The sequence below is a fragment of the Larus michahellis genome, chromosome 8, assembly GCF_964199755.1.
Source record: "Larus michahellis chromosome 8, bLarMic1.1, whole genome shotgun sequence".
In the NCBI taxonomy this organism is placed as follows: Eukaryota; Metazoa; Chordata; class Aves; order Charadriiformes; family Laridae; genus Larus; species Larus michahellis.
In genome coordinates, this window is record NC_133903.1 from 34,981,400 (window position 1) to 35,004,863 (window position 23,464).

The window sequence follows — 23,464 nt, forward strand, 5'->3', positions numbered from 1 at the left end:
ACCCTCATCCAGCTGACAACAGGACCACCCAAACAAATAGTTTAACTTCTCTGTTAGCTGGAGGTAGTAGGGCTGTTCTCAATAAGTAGCTGGGCTGGTTGTTTAACCACAGGCATTTCAGCAGCTTCAAGCGTGAGCATAACCCTAAGTGAACTTGGAGGGAGAAGTTTTATTGAGGAAAGCGAGGTATGTATATATGTTACAGCTGGACTAAACAAGGTGCTGCATATGCCATGTCTATAAAGTATTGCACAAAACTTGCAGAGAAAGGTAATAGCTAAGGACTCTAATACCTCATTTTCATTCCCACTGTCGCTCAGAAAATGTGGTTGAAGATGAGATATTCTTTGCATTTGTAAAATGGAGAATTATAACAAAAAATGAAGGGCTGTAGAAGTGGGTGGTTAGTCACAAATACTTTCTACAGTGGAAAAAGGAAATAAAAGTGAAATTAGATGCTAAAGGTAGGAAAGCACATCCAACAATAATTCAGCATTCAGTCACTGGCAAAGGGAGTTCAGCAGTCCAAACAACAAAATTTGAAATGTTTAGTCTGCAGGATCTGTGGAGTCATGTATAGAAAGAGATGTCTTGGCTGTTTTCTCAAATTAAATTGATTGAGGTCTGTGCATGATATTACGTGGATTTATTCTCATTAGATCTAAAGCTAAGCGTCTTTCTTCCAAAGGGAGATTCAGAAACTCAAGAACCATATTTTTTTTTAATGTCATGGATTTATCTCAGGGATACTGCAGCATTGTTCCTGCATCCGCAGTCAATGGCAGCTGAGAAACTGGCATGCCAACTGGCTGCTGCCTTGCTCTTGAAAAGCTGCTGCAGTTCTGTGTGTCTACAGGGGGGCAGTTATAATACACTCATCACAGTGGTATCTGAACACTGTATAATCTCTAAAGTGTTTGAGGATGAATGGCTTATATAAATGTAAAATATTATTACTGTATACTCCACTTAATTGGGACATACTGAATAGGGATAGCTGCTTTACTGGGTCTGTCTCCGTGGAAACCGATGATAGTGTGTAGTAATGACTGTTAGTTAATCAAGATAGTATTGGCATATGTTCTGCGTAAGAGGTCTGATTTAGTTTCTTCTAAATAAAGTGCTGTTTAGCCAGGTGACAAATAGGTGTGAAATCCTGAACTGTTTTTTAAGTATGCAAGTTGCCAAACAAGGAGGAAGAAGCACATTTTCCTAGATCCTTGGGTAGCTTGGTCAAGGGTGGCTGAGTTCAGTGGCACTGGCTGAGGGGAGGAGCAGTCTATCCACATTGCCCCAAATCATTTTTGATCATGGCACTGGCAAGCCCACTGGCAGCAGTAATTCTTGCTTGGCATTTCTGTAGCTCATAACAGGCAAGTGTGTGCATTGCAGGACAGAAACAGATGCACATCAAATACTGCAGCACACCGTCCAGTTATGGGCCTGACCACTCCAAGACAACCCAGTGTGTGTGGTGCATCTTCTTCACTTGTCGTTGTTCTTGGAGGGGATTTTAACCTCCCAGGTATCTGCTGGGAATACAACACAGCAGAGAGGGAACAATCTAGGAGGTTCCTGGAATGTGTGGAGGATAACTTCCTCACGCAGCTGGTAAGTGAGCTGACCAGGGAAGGTGCCCTCCTGGACGTGCTTCTTGTGAACAGGGAAGAACTTGTGGGGGAAGTAAAGGTTGGTGGCCGTCTAGGGCACAGTGATCATGAGATGATTGAGGTTTTGATTCTTGAAGAAACAAGGAGAGGGGTTAGTAAAACTGCCACCTTCCGGAGGGCAAACTTTGACCTGTTCAGAAGACTGCTTGACAAAATCCCTTGGGAGGCTGCCCTGAAGGGTATAGAAGCCTAGGAAGGCTGGACATACTTCAAGAGAGAAGTCTTAAAGGTACAGGAGCTGGCTGTCCCCGTGTGCCAAAAAACAAGTAGGCGGGGAAGGAGACCGGCCTGGCTAAATAGGGACCTTTGGCTGGACCTCAAGGACAAAAGGAGATTCTGTGACCTTTGGAAGAGGGGGCAGGTCTCTCATGAAGACTATGAGGATGTAGTGAAGCTATGCAGGGAGAAAATTAGGAGAGCCAAAGCGCAGCTAGAGCTCAACCTAGCTACAGCTGTTAAGGATAACAAAAAATGTTTCTGTAAATTCAATAACAACAAAAGGAGGATTAGGGAAAATCTCCCTCCCTTATTGGATGCAGAGGGAAACATAGTCACAAAGGATGAGGAAAAGGCTGAGGTGCTCAATGCCTACTTTGCCTCAGTCTTTAGCAGTGGAACTAGCTGTTCCCTGGGCACCCAGCCTCGTGAGCTGGGAGACAGGGAGGGGAAGCTGGACGAGGTCATCACAATTAAAGAGGAAGTGATCAGTGACCTGCCACACCGCTTGGATGCACACAAGTCTATGGGACCGGATGGCTTACATCCAAGAGTGCTGAAAGAGCTGGCAGACGTGCTTGCCAAGCCACTTTCCATTATTTACCTGAAGTCATGGCTAACTGGGGAGGTCCCAATGGACTGGAGGGTAACAAATGTAGCACTCATCTACAAGAAAGGCAGAAAGGAGGATCCAGGAAACTATAGGCCTGCCAGTCTGATCTCGGTATCAGGGAAGGTCATGGAGCAGATCACCTCGAGTGCCATTACAAGCCATATAATGGACAACCAGGGGATCAGGCCTAGTCAGCATGGGTTTATGAAAGGCAGGTCCTGCCTGACGAACCTGATCTCCTTCTATGACAAGATGACCCGATTAGTGGACGAGGGAAAGGCTGTGGATATTGTCTACCTAGACTTTCAAAAAGCATTTGACACTGTTCCCCATAGAATTCTCATGGAAAAACTGGCTCCTCACGGCCTGGATGAGCATACGATCTGCTGGATCAAGCACTGGCTGGATGGGCGGTCCCCAAGAGTGGTGGTCAATGGAGTTAAATCCAGCTGGCGGCTGGTCACAAGTGGTGTCCCTCAGGGCTCAGTGTTGGGACCATTTCTGTTTAACATCTTTATTGATGATCTTGATAAGGACATAGAGTGTATCATCAGTAAGTTTGCAGATGACACCAAGTTAAGTGGGAGTGTTGATCTGCATGAGGATAGGGAGGCTCTACAGAGAGACTTCGATAGATTGGATCGATTGGCCAAGGCTAATGGAATGAGCTTCAACAAGGCCAAGTGCCAGGTCCTGCACTTGGGCCACAACAACCCCATGCATCGCTACGGGCTTGGGGAAGTGTGGCTGGAGAGCTGCCTGGCAGAAAAGGACCTGGGGCTTCTAATTGACAAGCGTCTGAATATGAGCCAGCAGCGTGCCCAGGTGGCCAAGAAAGCCAATGGCATCCTGGCTTGTATTAGAAATAGTGAGACCAGCAGAAGTAGGGAGGTGATTGTCCCCCTGTACTCAGCACTGGTGAGGCCACACCTTGAGTATTGTGTCGAGTTTTGGGCACCTCAATACGAGAGAGATATCGAGGTGCTGGAGCGAGTGCAGAGGAGGACAACGAAGCTGGTGAAGGGCCTGGAGAATAAATCTTATGAGGAGCGACTGAAGGAGCTGGGGCTGTTTAGTTTGAGGAAGAGGAGGCTGAGGGGAGACCTTGTCACTCTCTGCAACTACTTGGAAGGACATTGTAGAGAGGTTGGTGCTGGTCTCTTCTCACAGGTAATTAGCGATAGAACAAGAGGGAATGGCTTTAAGCTGCAACAGGGTAGGTTTCGACTGGACATCAGGCAAAAATTCTTCACAGAAAGAGTGGTCAGGCACTGGAATAGGCTGCCCAGGGAGGTGGTGGGGTCATCATCCCTGAATGTGTTTAAGAGTTGTTTAGGTGTGGTGTTGGGGGATATGGTGTAGGGGAGAACTTTGTAGAGTGGGGTTGATGGTTGGACTCGATCCCAAGGGTCTTTTCCAACCTAAATGATTCTATGATTCTTCCCAGGTTTCCCCACTGGAAGACATCAGAGCTTTTGGAGAGTATGGGGAGCAAGTCGCTCTCTTCCCTAAGCTGTCTTGCATTTAACTTCTTCCTTGCCAGCTTCAAGCATGCTTGGGCCTGGGTAGACCTTTTCATATGAATTTGTTAAGTCTTCTGGGACTGTGGTTCAGTGAAGTGCAAAGCAGGACTTCTCCTAAATTAAACAACAGTCTGTGGAAGAAGTAACTCAGTTTTTAGTGTTGAGAGGTACTGTGGCTATATGGACTTGGCACATGTAGAAGTGCTACTGCTTTGTTTTCTCAGTCTTAAACATTCGCATAACATATAACAGTATACGAGCCCATGCCTTTTTCTATGAGAATTTTGATCTCTCACCTGACAAATGACATATCCTCTTCACAGGAAAGAAACATGGAGTCTTTGATTTCTCTGTTAGAAAGATAATCATGCCAGTAAACGCTGCAAATCATTGTAGTCTTTATAATGGGGTATTAAAACGTAAAGCCCACAGATGCTATGTAATGATTTACAGCATTGCTGGTTAAACACACTGGGCTGTTTTATTTTATCATGGAATGAACGAGAATTTACCATTTCTCCTGTATGGAGAAACCCTGAAGATACTGATAAGTCATTTCTGAGTAAAAATTTGTAAAATCACCATGAAGCCAGTAGGTGATCTCAGAAATTATTTCAACATTTTTTTCAAAATTAGTATTTGATACCAGAAGTATTGTTTTCCATATGAAAAATCCTTTCAAATATCCTGTGCAATGGATCTGGTAACTGCTGGAAGCTGTATCGTATTATAGCTGCTTGAAATATACATTGTAAAATTAAAATCATTCAAAGTGTATTCTGCTTCTGAGTTCACAGAGTTTCCATAAAAGTTCAGTGTTTCTATGGTTTTCTTTTCATACTGTCAGCAATTTCTGAACCCTGTAAAACTTCAGGTTTGCTTCTTATCCTTAACTGAAAGACACCGCAAAAGCTGAGTGAACCCTATGATGTTATACTCTTCAGTTCTAACCTGGACTAAAAAATTGGTTTTCGTCAATAAGCTGTGATGCCTATTTGACGCTATAGTTGAAGTATTTCTTGAAACTTCAGCTGCTGAAATCACGTACAGAATTATTCTTATCTAACTTACATTGTCTGAAAACTAAAGCATCTCTTTTAAACGGGTTTCCTAAGTGCTCCCCCTTCTATGTGCAGCGGCGTGAACAGCCTGTTTGGTGGAGTTCCAGGACAAGGTGTCGGGTGAGTCTCTTTCTGGAGATGCTTTTCTCTCTTTTTCCACTAGCAGAACGGCTGGCACACATAGCCTAAACGTTCTCCCTTCCCTTTCTGAAACTCATTCTCTGCGTTCCTTCCATTAAACTTCCCTAACTCTTTGCATACTTTCTATTGTCTATCGTTAAGCAGAATACTGCATTGCTTGTTGTTTCTCTGTGCAGTTCGTTTTAAGACTAGCATACTAATGAATATGTCTTCTATTCTCTATATTTCCTACCTACTTCACATTTAAGTGAGAGTGAAGCTGTGAAAGCCTGTCTCCAGTGCTCTGGACCCCACAGGTACTGGGGCTCTCGCCTGCCTCCCGGGTGAACAAGGTTTGTTCAGTGCAGAGACTCTCCATGGAGCCAGCTGACTGCTTTTTGTGGGACCAAGGAGGAGTCAGGTGTACCTCCTCAAGGAAATTCTCAGCAGAGCTCATAGGACAGACCATACAATATTTCAGACACCAATATTGTACTCATAGTTGCAGCTGTATAATCCAGAGGAGCACCTCCTGATTTAGAGATGTGAGAATAAAATGTAGCCCTATTAACTTAGCTGTTACTAGGCTGTGAGAATGTCAATTACGGGTAGTTTGGCCCTGGATAATTAGACAACAAACTTCTTCTTAACTGCTGGTAGGAATCAATTCTTTGCATGGTCTTAATTTATTGTATTTCACAGAGAAGGTGAATCAGAGTCACGATTAGTTTTGTTCTCTGTAAGCCCTTTCAAGTCATAGGATGAAATAAAATTATGACCGAGTCTAACAATGGGCACGGATCAAGACACTTTTTCTCTCTGTCATGAAACAGAGTACTATGAAAAGGTTTCCTTCCATTATTAGTTTAGGAAAGGAGAATCAAGTTGAAAAATATAACAGAAAATAATGGGAAAGTTATAATCTGCAGTAGGTGGAGAGAGACTATTTCAGCCCTTACCAATTTGCTAGAAAATATCTTTGCCTCTCTCATCATCACCTTTCAGTCCCCCTACTCCCAGCTTATGTTAAAATATTTACTGAGGCAGTTGCCTAAAACCACAGCAGCTCAACCGCTTTAGTATGGGGTGAATTTGCGAGAGGATTCTCATAATTTTTGCGCAGGGACTGGAAAGAACTGTGCATCGTTATGCAAGGGACATATGCAACAGTCAGGCTAAATGTTGAAACAAAAAGGAAAAGAAAGGAAATCACTCATGGACATGCCTGAGAATTGACACAATAGTTTTCTCTGAAGTGATTCTGTCATATTGTGAAAATACATGCTTGGACCATTTTAAAACTTTTCATTATTTACTCAGTAGACTGTAACAGCTTTGAAGCTTACTGCAGTATTTCTTCAATAGACTAGCTCTGTATTTTTGGTCTATCATGTAAGCATGTATTTGAGCAATTCTAAAAGGGCATATTTTACTCAATGGACCATAGTGGCTCCTCTGGAGCCTGTTATGTTGTACGGTATTTTGCAGTGTGTTGCAGTTCCAATGCATACTCATCTCCATGGCGTGCTCTTTCTGTATGCTCTAAGGACTGAATCCCTTCTAACCACTCGGGTGCCTGCATGAAAAGGGAGATTGCTCTACGCAGCATTATATTATGTCAAGCTTCTGTCTTTCTCTTTAAAAAGAGAGACCTGCCTTCTGGAGGTGAGCAGGTCAGTGGGAATTAATGCCACTGTCCGAATTTTGCTGGAGGAATGTATAGTTAAGCTAACATGAAAAAAACCCCACAACTTCCTCTAATCCCCTGGCATTCTCTGCATACTTGCTTGAAAATCTTATTTTTCTGGTGTGTATGTGAATGCCTCAATATTACCTTAAGCACATGGAATTTATTGTCTTTTTTAAATAATGCAGACGCTTGGCTTTGTCTCGCACTGATTCTTGTCAGCATCCCCCTGCAGAGGATCTCTATGTTTCTAGTGACCCCAAAAGGGAAGGTGGAGCAGGAAGCTGGAGTGTCCTGTGAAAGCCTGAGGCGCAAGGGTTTACTTCTCAAACCACAAGCACCTCTGTACGTTGTGTGAGGGAGGAGCTCTTCTGTAAACAGCAGTCACTCGAGGCTATGCCTGGCTTTCCCACAGAATGACAAAACCTGAGCTTGAGTCGTTTACACCAGACCCTGTGACAGGTGAGGATCCTGTATTAGCTATGAAAACACCTCCTCAATTAAAAGCTGGACCAGAATCTCAGCTAGTGCATGTTATCTATATGACTATCTATATGTCAATATTTTATATTGTCATGCCTAGTTCTTCCCTTACTTTAGTGAAACAAAATTGATTCATTGTTGGATTTTTTGATTTCTGCCTTTTGTTTCCTTGGTTCTTTCCAAGCTGCCGGCATTGCTGAGGCATTAAGCCAGTACGAGGAGAGTTTGCATATGCAAATTTTACTCCCTTAATTAAAATAGGGAGCACTTGATTACACTGCTGAGCCCCAGAGCTGCAAATATGTAAACAAAGGTTACATGCTCAGAAAGGAAAATTGAGCCCTAAGTCATGTTTTTGTGATAGACTTTTGTTAGTTCTTAGTCTGCTGTTAATGTGAAGCCCAGTGCCAAATTAAATTCCTTATTCCTAGATTCAAGTGCATGCTGTTCCAGGAGCACACTTTGTAGTTGTTTTGTTTAGGTTTGGGATTGTTTTGTTTTCATTTTGTATTTGCTCCTCTGACTTGGAACCCCCTTGCTTTCTGGTTGGTAGGAATAAAGCAATTAAGAGCAGATATAGCTTGAAGAATGTGATGGGGCATCTAGAAAAAGTAATCAACAGGAAAAATAAGCCATGAGTTTTCTTTTTTTTTTTCATTGTCCTGCAGTGTGCGGCCTTAGTCCTTAGAAATCCAGAGAATGCTGTGCTTCTGCTGCCTCCAGAAATCATGAGGACCTTCACTGGTGGACCTGAGAATACCATTTGGTGAGACATTTTCTCTTGTGGTAACCACCTTTCCCGAAATGCTGGTTGCTGTCCTTGCGCAGTAGTCTTTAGCCCCCTTCAGCTACGTTGAATACAACTGTCCTTGATAAATTGGATCATTCAAATGATCTGATCACAAGAAAAACAAAAAACAACAGAGCACCCCAGTACTGTGTACTTTCTCTAAAACAGATAATTTCAATTATCTAATTCATAGCACAGTTCCACAAATGGTGCTGTCATGACTGAGAGCCCTGGTGTGAGCCAGGGAAAAAATGGCTGAGGAGGGATAAGTTGAAGAGCAAGAATTTCTTAGACTAGATAGACCGATGTCATGAGCATAATTTGCAGGTGGACCCTCTCTGATAAAAGCAGTAGTGTTACATTTCAGATTTTCTAACCATAAAACAGTGTAGCAATGCAGAATATTTGCCTTCCTTACAAACACGTGTCTTGTTGAGCTGTCAAGTTCCCTTTTTTGATCAGTTACTTATCTCCCAGTCTTAACAAATAAGACCAGTCCTGGAACAGACATGGGAATTAAAAGGACACAAGATACTTATACTGGTGTAGCTCCCACAAACCCATATCTCCCCTAGGTGTTTCATTAGAAGCCATGTATATGGTGCAAAGTAGGTGTGATACTCTTCTGTGCTGTTTCATTACACTTGCTTTGCAAGGCAAAAGTCACTGTATACGGCATTTATCAGTAGAGAATAAAACTGTTGTTCTAGGTAAGAAGCTCTGAGATTTTCTAAGGCTATGGTGTGATGTGACCTGTTCACGTTTTTTAAAAAGAATATTGCAGGGACTTATTCTTTTGACATCGATCTTAATTTTAACACTTGGAGGTCTTTCCTGCTTCCTGTCTGACTATCTATGGGCTTTTGCTGACGTGAACGACATGTAGCAAAATTCAGTATCTGCACAGGTGATCTTCCAGAAATGGCAAAGACTGATGCCAATATGTCACATTTTCAGTTTGTAAATTCCACTGACTTGTTTCACTTCAGGATGCAATTCAAGCCCGCTCTCCACACACAGCCTCTAATCGATTAGGAGCAACTAACTATAAAAGAAAATTTGTAAAATAACACGGGTCCGATGAAAGCATAGCTGGCAGGACATAAGTTCAAGTCAGATCACAGCTACCTGAGTGCCTATCAGAGTACAGCCTTGGGTGAGATTTATTGCTGTTAAGATAGATAATTTTGATCAAAACTCATAGAATCAAAGCATAAATTCACCAATTCCACATATTGACCACAGCATAAATACATAAGTTGCCATACTCTGATCTGTGGCATAGATAGAGACTTCACATCATCTGGAAAATGGATCTCTGCATTTTGTCTTTATTTTGCATGGTACTTAGCACACTGATAAAGTAATACCCAAACTAGATTATTAATAGCAAGCAACGCATTACCTAAAGATGAACTAGAACCCAAACACAAAGGGCAAGTTTCTGTTATCAAGATAAAGTATGTTCTTTTGTCAGTTCCTGCATATATCGCATTAACATTAACGACAGTTTCAGCCACACGCATGTGTATCTCTCATTAACACTAATGGGCAATGCACACACATAGATCTCTGGTTAATGCTGATGGGAATTACATATACGTGCAATGCTCATTAGCATTAATGAGGGTTCTCCTGTGGATATCTAATGATCATTAATGGGACTTACACGCATGTGTATTTCCCATTAACATTAGTGGCACGTGCATCTCTCATTAATATTGATGGGAAATACAGGAAGCCATATCTCTCATTAATATTAGTAGGAGTGATGCACACACTGCAAGGAGAAAGCTATTTGTGCCCTATCTTCAATGGGGAAAGTTTTAGCTGTTGTTAATTCTGTTCTAAAGCAACTTCAGTTTGTGTAGTCTTTTGGTGAATTATCCACGATCTCTCTGACCTTGGCCACAAGGCACAGATTTCTTTCCCACATGAATAAAGCATTCCCAAAAAAGCCCAAACACTCTTTTCTTTGGTACCAAACAGCACGTCATCCCTGCAGGTTTTTTTAAGCAAACGTATTTCTGAATTGCTGCTATTTCAAAGAAAAGTCTGTATATGCTTTTCACAGCATAGGGTGGCACACACCAGCTGCTGAGTTACTGCTCTTAGGCACACAAAATTTATTATAAGTTCTTGTGACCATAACTCCATTTTACATTACGCACTAATGCAGTATTGTGTTAAACTCTGACACGCTTCCTGATAAATGTAGTAGAGACTAAAGGCCATAGCTTCCCTTTGGAGTAAAAAAAGGTATGAATTTACTACAGTACTGAGCTTTTCATGCTTCCAGTTACAAAGGGATTAAACGTCAGTGCCTCTTTCAGAAATGTGTCCTCACGCCTGCCAAACTCTTTCCATGGGCTTTTCTATAGGACTGTATTTTAGACCTCCTTCTGAACATCTGCCATTACTGTTGTGTAGTGTCAGTGCAGAGCTCAGGGTTTCACGTGGTGGGACAGCCAAGGGGTCTGCTCCTGGAGAGGACTTCCCCCCTTCTTATTGGGCATCGCTGCGTGGGTGGGTGCTGAAGAGCCAGGAGGAGCCTGCAGCTCAGCGCTAGGAGGGCACGTGGTGTCTACATGGTGTGAACAGGGATGAGCAGATAGGGTTAAGGAAGAATGTTGGTTTCCCTATCAAGTAGCATATATGGAGACAGGGGAAGGTGATTGCATAAAGCTCTGGCCTGGGAATCAAGTGATTTGCAATCAGTACTCACCTTCATATCCCATTGTAGGATAAATTGTTCTATTTCTGTTCTTTGATACATCTACTACCTTGTACACAGGAGTTATAACTTGAAATAGGATCTCTAGATGCCACTGTAATGGCTTAGCTACAGTTAATAGTAACAATAACAGCCACATCAGATATGTGCTCTTTAAAACAGAAAGCAAGATATTTAGTTTGAAAAGTGCCCTTTGGTAAGATAGTCTTATTGCTTTTCTCATTACTGTACAGAATTAGAATATCTGTTGTCCATGCAAATTAGTTACAAAACAACAATGTTTGCAAATAACAGATGAAAATTAAAGGATTATGTTTGGCAAACACAACTGTACTATATCAGATTCCCTAAGGCTGGGGGAGTACACATTGCACCTTCCTGTGCCAGTAAGTCCCCTGCTGTACAAGAAGGCTCCAGTGCAGGGAACGGCAGGCTGTATCACCACGGCTGCTGCTCCGTTTCGGGAGCCTTTTGGAGAGAGGGAGAGGGCGCGAGAGTGTGAGAGCAGTTTTAATTCCCACAGGAGCTGTGCAGACAAACTGCCTCACGTGAGCCTTTTTCGCCTGCCCTAGCTCTGCCCCTTTGGCAGCGCGCATTGAGCACTCTTTTGTTGCATATTGGTTCCTCATCATTAGGGTAGCGTAAGAGATGTTGTCGCTGCTTTCTTTATCAGCAGATGTTTTATTGCTGGGCTCCCTAACCCCAGCAGTGTCTATATGGGCCCTGTATGTAATCTACTTCAATTCACATGAAAATCAACAACAAATTCAGCTACAGCGGGCAAATATGCATAAAGCTCTTTATAACTGCAAACATACAGACACCAACCTATGGTTGCATAAGACACACAAACACATACATGTATCCACACTCACATTCACCCTTTCCCGGAAGGTCTAATGCAGGAAAGGTGATTCTAGTGCTGAAGGATGACAGATGTCAGAAGACATCAAGGAAAATCACAACAATAATATTCTGTCTGGCTGCAGCGGCATTGAAGATTCTAATCTGTAACTACAGCTTTCACTTGTAATTCAGAATTCAGCTGCTAAACAAACTAAATAATTTATCAAGTACAATATGTTCTAAATCTGCAGCTTGCAAAAGCTGCAGCCGTACCTTTGTTTCAAAGAGTCACCAAATGGTGGAAATGTCAAGCTCTTCCTTAAAGTGCATCTTCCTCAATTCCCTTAGTGGATAGCACTGATTTTTTTTTTCCTAAAGATGTTTTATTGTTTTTCTACTTTTTATCAGGGTGGGGTTGCCATGGCAATAAAGTAGGATGTCTTGCTGGATTTCACCTTTGCTGTCTTGCTTCATATGGTTCTCTCTCCTCAGAGCAAACATGGTGGACGCAATGCACATACAGATGTCTGATTTCAGTTTTCTTTCTCGAGTGTTCTTGGCAGCTGCTCTCCTGAGACCAGCGAAGCAGCACTTCACAAGGAGCACTTCACTTCACATTCATCCTCCCGCTCTCTAATGGCCACCATCACATGTCTCCCTCGCTTTGTGAGGGTTTTTTTTAAGCTGGACAAAGCTTTTCATGAAAGACTTGCTTCCAGTGTAAACAAAAACTTTTGTTTAAGCATTCCAGTTAACGACAAAATCAATTCTCCTTCTCTTGAAGTTAGTTGAGGTTAAATGGTGAAATATGCCACAACGGAAGTTGGAAACATCCATTTCATGTCCCAGCAATATGCCCAGAGCTAAAGCCAGTTACTGGATTTAAAAGGCTCGCTTTAGGTTGTGACACTGTCATCGTGACTGTGCCTCTGAACTGGGTCTCTCCCTTCCTATCTGTCAATTGTTATCCCAATTTTCCCAGTTAAACTTCTAGGATTTCTTGCAGAAAAAAAAAGAAAAAAGGTTCAAAAATTAAATCACTCACCAGGATGAAAAGTTTTCATTTTCGAAATCTTTCCTGCATCTTTCAAAAATAAGTTATAAATCTGTTATCTATATCTGAATTTCATAGTGGTACCATCTCAGAAATCCAGATGAAAAGGATAGTAAATGCAAACTTAAGTCACAGTCCTTCGGTTTGAACCTTGCAGATCAGCTCTTCTCTCCTTGTGGAGCACCATCAGTGGAAATAGCTGGTACTGGAAACAGGGTACACTAATGAATAATGCATCCCATGAAAATATTACTAATATCATCAGAATTTAAAACTCTATATCCCAGTAGCTATACGTCACAAAAGAAATTAAAAAAAATACATAGCATTTTTAACGTGATGTGAATTTTTTTCCCTTTAGTGTTTGGATTTCTCCTTGCAATTCAACCAAAGTAAAATAGTTATGTATTACATGAACTCCTGCAGATTAGCCATGATGCCTGCCTTTGCTGCTTTTCAATACTCTGCTTCTAATGGCCTAGCTGAGAAAATGTTTCCTGATTTCCCGTTTGAGGTCTTATTCTCTGCTTTCCTTCAGTCTTACTCACTAGAGTTGCATTAAGTTTCCCTCTGGCTTTACTAACATTGCCCTGGCGGAAAATCAGTGTCATTTTAAAGCATTGTTATAATATCTGTTCTTCTGACTACATTGGTCTCTGACTGCCAGTCCCACTTTTTCACTTGAACAGATACTATTAGTATAATTATTATTCAAAGATTATAGCACCCAAGAGACATGGGCATTGTCTGGTGTTTCCATTTAGTTAATGCCTTAGAAAACTTACATTCTGGGTAGAAGACAAAAACCAACACGTGGATATCAAGACAGAGGGCAAGAAGGGTGCAACTAAAGACTACGTGACTTTACATGCTAAGCAGGAATATCAGCACTGTGACATTTTCTCTTACTTTTGGGGTACTATGACAAAACAGAGATTGAAGGCAAACATCCGGAACTGTAAGAGGGATGTGTAGCTATTCCTTCAGGAGCTTTTTGACAGGATGTGGTGAGGGAAAGAGTTGGACAAAGTTATTTGTCTGAAAATGTTGTGGTTAGCATTTGATGATGAATGGGTGGTAGGAATTGATTTCTTAATAAAGAAGCCATTCAGAAGATTGAACAAAATTTTTGTGACGTGAGAAAATCCAGTGCACGTTATTTTGCTGAACTGGAACTTCTGTTTCAGCCTGGGAGTAATGGCCTGCAAATACAGGTTCACTGCTGCCATCGTGACAAGGACTCTCTGTGCTTTACAAGACAGAGCCTGTTTACTATTTCTGCCCCAAACTAATATTTCCGAGCTTGGTGTGTCACAGCTACAGAGATAATCATGGTTGTAGAACATGCTGTGCTTTAGTTGCTTCTCTCCAGGTTGCTTCTCAGGGCAGAGGCCAAGCTTCCTGCTAGTCATTTGGACTGGGACAGGTCATCCTGTGCCCTTTAAACCAGACCTCAGCCCAGCTTACTAATGCACAAGGCCCAGCTTCGCCTGGCACTGGTAAGCCTTTCCTTTGAGCAGGTGTGACAGTGCCTGATTATAGTGACCCAAAAGCAGGCTCTGCACAAAAAAACAGTGTTCGTTCTGTCCCCTGAAATGTGCAGCGTGTCTAGGTCCCTTGTCCTGGAAAACCTAGCTGCGGCTGCTGATTTGCTGCTATTCTAAGAATGCACCAAAACTCAGGGAGCGAGTGAGAAGAAGAAAATCAAAATGTTTTTAAAGGTAGTTACATTGCGTAACATTTTTATCAGGAAGATTTCAAAGTATTTTGTGTGAGTATTACTATTATCACCAGGTTATACATGGTGGGCCTAAGATAAAGTACAGATCAGCTACTTCCTCAAATCCATGTGAGAGTCAAGTGATGAAATCAGGAATGGGACCCCCCAGCTTGGCTTTCTATTACACATTGTAATTATCACATTTCTGATATTTATGGTTCTAACTCAGCTGCACTCCTTGCCATTTAATTCAATGACAATATGAGCATTTGGTAGGGAAAAAAAAGGCCCATTTTTTGGGCAAGCCATGTGTGCTGTTTATAGTCTAAAATGCATTTAGTGTGAAAATCTGATGGCTCTTGAAAATATCTTCCTGGACGTTTTGCTGAGCCTGCCAAGAACACTGATAATTAACGGAAGTAATTTTTGTGACAGAAACAAAGAGACTGACCATATGTTTTGTTTATAATCCTCTACCATTTCTCTAGAAGAAAAATGAAACTTCAACCTGCACTAAGAAGTATCAAAACTGAAAACACGGTTCATTACTTATCATGTTTACACTGAATAAAAGTAGAATTTAGCTTTTATGTTCAATTGCATCATTAGAAACATCTAATACTATCTGATTAACAAATTTTTATAGGCCCAAGGACAGCTGGCTGAGCTGAGGTGCTGAAGCATATTACGGTGCGGTACTGCCTGTTTGTCAGCGTGTGAGCTCTATCTGTAGTTGATTCAAACGGGAAAACCATGAGCCAAATATCAGCTTTGTCATGTGTACGGTAACCATGACGTTTGCAATATCACATTACAGCAGAGCTCCAGCTGTTGTTATACTCCCCTAACTCTTTATAAGATAAAAAAAAGGTAGCTTCCTCAGATTGCCTTATTCTGGGGGAAAAATATCAACATCTACAGCTGAGATTCCTAACTGCTGCTAAGAGAAAAAAAATTCCCATAGGCTTCACTGCTGTAGAATAAAGCCAATAAAATACAGCAATGGAACTATAATAATGATGTACTACATAGAATTGTATGTGCACACGTTTATGAAAAATATTTTATTGTAGTCCGTCAATAAGTCTTGCAGGCCAGACAGTGAAATTTCTTAGATTTTTCATATTTAATATTTCAATAATAACAACAACAGTAATGGAAAATTTGCACATATAATAGCTTCTGTGTGTTAAGATAGTAAAGTCATTGACCACTTTTGTCTAAACAGCAGGTTTCTTTAAGCACTTTATACATGCACCATGTATTTATTTGGCAACTATGTAAACAGGAGTATTAACAACTCTTGTCTAAGGTAAGGGAATGACCCTTCCTAAGATGATAAATACTCAGTCACCCTTTAATTCACTTTCTAACCTTCTGCCGAGATGCCCGGTAAGTCTGTTAATTGGTAGTGGTCACTCCTGACAGGAGCAGCGGTAGCCTGGGAAGCAGAGCGAGACCTGTGACCTCCTCCTTCCAGCAGCTACAAACAACTGCCTGTTTAGGAGGACAACTCCAGCTCCTTTCTGCTGACCTGTGCTGGATTCAAATTACTATCCTGAAAGGAAAAGCCTGTGCAAGGGTCATGACAAACTTTAAATGCATTTATTTTTAGGACACTTTAGCAGAGGGCAAGCAGAGATGAGTAAGACTTTGAACCCAGGAGATTGCTGCTCTTCAAACAAACAGTGAATATCTGACCTATAATTGAAAATAGGTCATGGTATCTTATTTCTTGTGGGTATTATAGTACCCACAGGTAGTCAAAGCGACAGAGGGGCTGTGATATTAACACAATTCGTATACTGATGAGCCAGAGCTTTTTCATGTAAGAACCGAGTCAGTTTGTCTGTGCAACTGGATGAGAACAATTTCAGTACATATTATCCTGTTATTCTTCAGCTGCATTGTCTTTAATATTAGTCATTGTCGTTATTCCCATATCTGAGTAATTCCCTGAAAAGTGATACAATGTTAATAATCTTGAGTAGTTTAGAAATTTGCTGATATTTACTTGCAAATGCTTTAGTCACTTTGCCAAACAGAATCAGTAAGCAAATATCTGGTGCCTGGAAAATGGTTCAGATAAATTAAACAGAGTATCAGTATGTGTTTATTACTGTAACAGTATGAAACAGACCAGGTATGAGTATTCTTGTTTTCAGAAATGGGATGCAATGTGGGTTACAACAAGCAAGAGAACGACCTCCTTTCTGATTAAAGAGTACTGGGAAGGGCAGGTCAGCCATCAACTTCGATGCTCATTTTAGACACTCTCAATGTGAATACAACACTAATACAAATATGAAGGAATTAAATTTTGATAATTTTAGAGTGGACCAAACGCACAGTTCCTGCCAACCACACTGCTCGACCTGAGAGAGAGTGGGACATCATTCACACTTTCGGACACCTAGAGCTCTCTCTCCAAAAACAGAAAACAGTTTGTATCATCACAACAGACATGGAGAGATGTCAGTGAGGGCTGTAACTTCAGTCAAACGTCTCAGCAAAATCAGACAAACTATTTAGTGACTAAGACTCAGCGTTAGTGTAAATGTCACTAGTTATAAAATAGTGAGGGGAAAAAAGACATGCCGTATAGGTGAAATCTCAGAAGACTGATTCCATTTTTTCCATGAAGCATTAGCAAGGTTTTAAATAGCTGCAACCTGCATATTAAAAATGCCCGTGTGTATAATACATGAATAAGGGCACCTTGGCTGAATATATTATGGAACAGAACCATCATCTTTAGCCCTTTCACAATCCTGCTTTTGCTTGGTTATGTGAATAGACAAAAATAGCGATGAGCACTTATCAAAAGTTAAATTAGACAGTCAATCAATGGATTAAGACCCTATTTTTTTAAGAATGAGCATCTCTCCACCAGTTCCTTTCTTTCCACCGCTTTCTTGAATCAGGCCATTTCTCTGCAGTTCTTTATTTAGACACAAAGCCTGGTAAATGATCATGTTTTATCCACAGACTGACTGGGGCTTTTTTGTGATTCATTCACCTGCTGCTCCAGCAAAGATGTAATCCCATCTTCATTTATATACCTAAGAGACAATTCAGATACAGGAGAGAATGTATGCTACCAAAAGGAGGCTGCTACATCTGCTGTGCTTGATATATGTGATGTGTGGCAAAAATCTCTCTGCAGCTGTTTGTCTTTGTGTTTAGGATGAGAGGATATAATAATGTACGTGCAGGGCAGGAGTGACTCACTGAATATTTCAACAAGATATGTAGATTTTGTGCTGTTCTGTTCAATCATATACATATATTTATTTTGACAAGCTGTATATTCCTGGCCCATGAGCCCATTTCAAGAAACAGAGACACAGAATTTTTGCATCAAAGTTCTTTGACTTTTTCCCCTTAAGTATTGATTCCCTGTGTAACCGTTATTTTGCAGCTCTCTGTAGAAAGGCTAGCAATTCAGCTTTTTAATGATGCACTCTCTCTAATGATGGAAGAAAAAAAAAGAGAGTGGCAAGCTTTCTGGTAGAGGTGGCTCTTGTCCATGACACTGGTTTTTAGTTCTCAAGTGAGTGGAATGACGTATAGCTCCAAGTGATGAAGCTCATGAATTGCTGTTATCAGTGAGAGCTTGCTGAGAAAATGAAGTGCGTGCCTACACTTCTGTTTTATATTCCATAGAAATTAAAAACATTTTAGGCCCTGCATGCTGGCCTTCACAGGTATCTGAACTGTATATTTTCCATCTGACTCATGTCTCTGTAAGTCATTTATACCACTTCCATATGCAGAGAGATTTTTTAGGCTATTTGTGATGCTTCTTTGAGTATATTTAAGCCCTCCTTTTTAACACAGGCTGGGCACACAAGGAAAAAATAGTTTATTCTGGACAATGCTTTACAATGATAGAAATTACAATGTTGTTTAGAAAATGGAAATCACTTCCTATTGTAACCACAAAGGATTCCTAAGTAGGAGCAGGCTCTTACCTGTATTTACTACATTTCATCATAAGTAAGGAAATCCAGTTTGACCCTTCTTGTGTGACCTTGACAAATCATGTTATCTTTGCAACCATAATGTATCATACGGCCCTAGAGTTGGGTAGAAGTCCCAGGCTTCACGGAGCAGCGAGATGGGCTGCCTCAGCCCCTCGTGGGCTGTGCTGCGCCCTGTACCCGGGCAGTAGCTGGTGGGGAGGACGGCGTGACAGGGATCATTAGCGACCCTGCGAGACAACACTTTGGCAATCTACATTGAAGCTGGGAACAAACATCAGTACTGCAGGAAAACAAAAAAAAAAAATGCAAGATCACTAAAATGGCAGAGCTACTGTGTTTGCTTAAAAATCAGCAAACAAAGGCATTAGCAAGTAAAGGACTCGGGGATTATTGTTACCTCCTGTGGAGGTTCCACTGTCCTTGTGTTGTGCACCATCCTATTACACTAAGGGTATGAAATTAAATTTCCTTTCTTCTCCAGGACTATTTGTAAACTGCTCTTGAGTCCCACATCAACATACACTTCTTACTTGAAAACAACTGCCAAATTGTGACCATAGGAAAACAAAGCAATCAGTTCCTGTTTAAAATGATTGGATAATAGCTAGCAAAAACATTTCTTTCTGGCTGCCTTTTCAAACCCCTACTGAGATAAAAGGAGACTGTGTGTGAAAAAATATGAAACCTCCAAGACACAGCCCTTTGGTGGGAAGGTTGGAATGGTCTTTTCAGGGCTTTTTCTTTATTTTGAAAATTTTTAGAAATATAGATTAGAACAGACCAAAGAAAGGGATGAGAAACCCTAAAAGGAAACCATGAAACAATATTTAAATGATGTGTGACTTCGTTCTTGCCTGAAGGCATGCTGAACTCATAGAGAAAGTCCCCCAGGATATTTCACAGTGTGGTGGTACACAGTCTGCTTCCCTGACAGGTCATTATTGCATATCATGCTGGGATCCGAAACACGGCACGCTGGTGGCCGCTTTACCTGCCTTGGTCTCAGTGTAGCCCCTGTAAAGATAAGTCGAGGACTCCGTCTTTGGAATCCCAGACATCCAGGCAGACTCACGAGACAACAGGTGAATGATTTCCACTACAGGAGAGAGCTGTTGGAAAAAGTTATCTTGAATTCAGAAGGCTTATGGACAGGCTCCTTGCAAAACCTGTGTGTGTAACATGGAGGGCTACGTGGGGTTGGCTTATTGAAGTGCTCCTTTCTGACTTCATGCAAGGTATCAGACTCTGTGACTGAAAGAAATTAATTAAAAAGGGTGAGAGAGCAGAACTGCAAATACAGAAGAATAGGGGGGCTGAATGTAAAATATATAATAGAGATGTATTAGGATGGATGAAACTGTGAGGAAAAAATATGTCATTAGTGGGATATGGTGCAGGCACACCTCACGGCTAGCAGAAAAACTGCTTCTCTGCGTTGCATGTTTCTCAGATGAGAAAATCTGTGGTTGGTACAAGAGTTTTGCACGGCTGTTTTGAAACCTAGGTTGGTTCCTCGGGACTCATGGGAGGTGTCAGTGGCGCTGATGATCCCGAAGAGGGAAGAACTCCCCCCCCAGGCCATCTTCCTCTGGCAAGAAATTATCCTCTGACCCTGACCCGCGTTCTGCCCAGTCAGGTAGCAAAGCAGTAATAGAGTAAAAACCACGAGTACTTGGAGATTGGGCTGAGCGTGATGATCCAAGCCCTTTGTCAACTTTAGGCCTTTGGATTGTTTGTGCAAACCGTTAGTGAAAAAAAGCTTTTTTAATAGTGGCTGATGCTTATACAGAGTTTGAGAACAAACCAGTCAGATTTCCTATTTGAAAACTGGTACATCTGTGAGTTTTAGGGATATGTGTATATTGGGAAATACACTTCTATTTCTCTCTAGTAAAATATTCAGCCTTCTGGAAAAAAGCAAAATTTTAAGTCTTTCAGACATGGTGGTTATTTAGATCTGTTTGCATTTAGATTTAGAACCTGAAAAATGAGTCTTCTGGCAGTACCCTCCTAAAACTAAAATACCACTTAGTAATAATAACAGGTACACTCTGAGGGCATGGCCATGCAATGAGAAAAAAACCAAAATGCTCAACTTTTATGCTAGGTTAACAGAATTTGACTTTGGGGCAGTTAAAGTAATTCTTCAAATCCACTGTGGTTTTCCTGTAACTCTTCTGACCCCCTGGACATTGAAATCACTTAGTTTTTGAAGTACTGTAAGAAAAAACATCTAGTGAGCGTTGGAGTGGGAAGTGTAACCTGTGATCTTATTGCTCTTATTTTAAATCTGAATGAACGTTTAAGATAATGAAATAGAAAAATGTGTGAATTCAGTATTAGGTAGCTGAGTTGAGAAAGTGCAGCTGAGGATAAAAAATAGCTAGAAGCGGCCTTGTAGTTATTGCTAATCTACCTTGTGAAATCTTCACCTCTGTACTTTTTCTTTCTTCCTTTCTTTCTTCTTTCACAGAAATAGCCTCAGTCAGTTTATTGATTTAGTTTTACCCCAGATTTTCAAGTTGTAAAAGTATTTGTGACTCTTGGTTTGACCAGATACCATCACCTTGACAGTACTTGTTGGCTTGAATCACAGCTACCTGCTATGTTTGGAAAAGTCCTTAGGTTATGAAGGCCGTGCTATATCATTGGATGGGAATATTAGAAACCAAGGCTATCTTACTTCACTTATTTGCAACACAAAAGTACACATCAGTGGCTTTATGTGAGCTTTAATAATAGTTTCTTATTTGAGCACTAGTGTTTTTAAGCCAACAACGTGATAATATGATGAATAGAAGACAGAGGGTGTGGAGGGCAATTATTTATCAATGTGGAATAATGCACAAGTGAAAGGGTCAATGCACTTATTATATGATGACACGACTAATCAATGCATGCTCATTCTCTGTTTAATTTGCATGACTGAATTGAATCCTGTTCCTTTGTAGGTACAGAGGGCTCCTTTGCATTGCAGCCAGCCAGGTTTTTCTACGGAAAGGCAGGAAAGAGTGGATGGAGATACATGGCCAAAGCTAAATTTCTTTGCTTGCTTACACGGTAGTAATGACCGGTAACAATGGAAATAAACAGATGAAGAACTAATAATTCCACAATAGAGATAAATTTAATGCTACACACACAAAAAGTGACCAGGCAAGTAAATGTGTGGTCATGTCATGTAATGTCAGGGAATGAGGTTCCTCTACCTCAGCTTCCCCATCTGTAAAGGGAGTTGGTCCACAAAGTTTCTTGGCACCTAAAAATTTTTAAAACGACTCTGTGGATCATGCAAGTTTTCTTTCAGGAGACTATTCCGAATTAAAAATGGTTCCTACTTAAGACCCTTTCCTTCATGCTCATTTGCTTTTGTAATATCCCATTATTTCTAATTTCTATATTCCATTATTCTCTCAGCCCACTCCCTTGAGTTCCTCTCCCAACATGGTGATAGTTACCGTACTACCCTCGGTCAGTGTTCAGCCACGTTACATAATTCTCATAAATGTTCCTCATCAGTCAAATTGTTCTGGTGCTTAAACATTAGGATTGCTTTTTTTTTCCCGCCCCCTAAGCTCAATATCTCACCATCTATCATTGCCCTTCCTTTATAGCTTGTCAGCCAATTTTAAATCCATGAGACAGTGCTCATTTCCAACCCAACTGCGATTAATTTTTCAAGTATGATTTCTGAGGTATTGCATCTGATGCCTACTGATGCTGGATCCAAGATTGAAAATTGCTCTTTGTTACAAATTTGTGACCCCCACTGTAGTCACCCTGTGTTTCAGCACGTATGTCTAGGACCATAATTTCACTCATTGCTGTTTATTGCTCATGTTTCTGCTGTCAGCTGCTTGCTTTCCTTTAAAAAAAAAAACCAAACAACTCACTTCCATTATTTTCCTAGGGATTGTAATGTGATTTACCAGATGATAATTTCTACGATTACTCTTTATTCATCTTCTAAAGTTCAGTGCCATCCAGCCATCTGGTGTCTCATTAGTTCTGTAAAAGCCCTAGTCTACACAGAAAAAAAAAATACTCACATGGCTAATTTTAAGTATGTGAATCCTAATGATGCAAAGGAGACTGCTCATATTTTTTGAGGCGGGCATATAGATAACTCTTGCAGGACCAGGCCATGAAATACTTTCAAAAGATTTCTTTGGTTAATTGCATAAAGTAATTACGTGAACTCTGCAATGTACTTCACACAGAAGTGCTAATAGGCCTGTATTAAGGTTTTCCATGCACTTCTTTACCAGCTTGCTATCAATCACCTAGGCATTAGATTTTTGACAATATGAAGAGCAGTGTAAATCAGTGTTAATCTAAAGCATGTTGATGGATGTATGCTTTTAGGAGATTTGAAATCAGATGTAAAATCCTCATCATTTCTTAATTAGCCATTTTGCTTTCTCTCTCCCTCGTGGTGCCAGAGACACACATACCAGCACAGTCAGTTTAGAATCAGTGTGATCAATTTTTTGGTCTTCTTCCTTAAATAGCAGATTATCTCTCTCAAACGTATATGTCCTCACCAATATACATATAAAACCCCATCTTATTTGTCTTGCATTCTACAACCAGAATTCACTTTTTTCTATCTAGAAAGGTGTCCCCTTTTCTGACTATATCTGAGAAACACCTTTCAATTCGTTAATGCACTGCTCAGTAAAAACATCCACCCTAAACCAATTTTAGAGTGCCATTATTAAGGTGTGAAGCATTTTGTGAAAGGCAGCTTGTTATTGCTATATATCATAAATATCCTTCAAACGCCCACTCTTTGAACTTGTGACTCATCAGTCTGGCTTATCAAATTCCCTTCTGCTAATTACAAAATACTGATCTTTCTCATTACCACCATAACAATAACACCTAGTTAGGAAGAGAATACTGCTTCTCCTGGCAAACTGCGATGTCTCGTGTTTCATTGCTTTCTGCCACTTAGTTTA